Genomic DNA, 1,258 nt, shown 5'->3' with positions numbered 1-1,258 from the left:
GCAAAGCTCCCAGCCCCAAACTGGTAGCAATGGGGGCTGCTGCCCCAGGTAGGGGCACCCCCCGACGCTGCTGCCTGTCTGCCAGCGCTGCCACCCCCCCGCCCCAAATCCTGGATGCCCCAAAGCCGCAGGAGCCAGGAGAGCCTGTGGGTTGCCTGGGCAACCACAGCCAGGCAGTGATGGGGAGCGGTCCAGGGGAGCGGTTGCCATGGAGACCGGAAGAGCACGATCGCCTTGGCAACAGTCTTGTTCCCTGCCCCCTCTCCTTCAGGGCTGTATCCTGAGGAGGTGCGCCCTGGCCAGGGGTCCCTTGCCCACTGCCCCCATCAGTGTGCACCCAGGCCGTCTCCCTGGATGGGAAGGGAGACAGCGGTGCCCCCCACACCCCTCTGGGTGCTGGTGCACCCCCCTGGCTTCACAGCACAAAGGAAGAGGCAAGGCCGAACTCAGCTCCTTGGCTTTATCACTCCACACATCACCACAAAGCTGCTGCCCCACCTGGTCCTGAAGGGTGGGCGAGCTGGGCATAGCGGGGGACTGGAGGTGAGAGCAGGCTCCAGGATGCCCCAGGGCTGTCCTCCTGCTCCAGGGACCCTGTGGAGAGGGATGGAGGGACACTGTTCCCCTCCCTGGGTGGCAGAGCAGCTGAAGGGATGTACTTCATCCCTGGGTGCCCCTGCACAGTCTAAGCAGTGGCTGTAGGCACACAAACTGGGGGGAAGGGGACAGGGGGACAATGGTGGCACCAAGGTGTGCTACTGTGGTGGCTCAGGGGTCTCTGCCACCCCACTGTGCCCTATGTGTCCTGTCAGCCCTAGTCTTGCCCCTGTCATCCTCCCCACAGGGAAAGCCATGCTCCAGAAAAGCCAAACAAGGCAAAAGTCTCACATGGTTTTGGGTGGGAGTCGGGGCTTTTAGAGGGGCACAGGTCAAATGGGCACTTGCAGAGGAACATCCTGGTGTGGGGCCAGAGACTCAGCTCCTTGGCTCAGGCACTGAGCACACTTCCCCCAAGTCTTCATATCTGGGGAAGCATGGGGTCCCTCTGGCAAAGAGAGGATGAGGAGGTTATAATTCCCCCACTCTTCAAAACAGGCAGGGGGAGCACACCAGGACCCTTCCCTCCCAACGGGAATCGCTCAACTGCATGCGAGGAGACAGCTGAGATTTCTGCAGGCTCTGGGCTTGGCTTGGTTCACATTGCACCCTCCTGGGCACCCTCTCCGGGCGCTCTCAGGCCTGGTAGAGGGGCACCACG

This window comes from Mesitornis unicolor, unplaced genomic scaffold, assembly GCF_000695765.1.
Source record: "Mesitornis unicolor isolate BGI_N332 unplaced genomic scaffold, ASM69576v1 scaffold35067, whole genome shotgun sequence".
NCBI classification, from domain to species: domain Eukaryota; kingdom Metazoa; phylum Chordata; class Aves; order Mesitornithiformes; family Mesitornithidae; genus Mesitornis; species Mesitornis unicolor.
Note: the sequence above shows the minus strand (reverse complement) of the source record.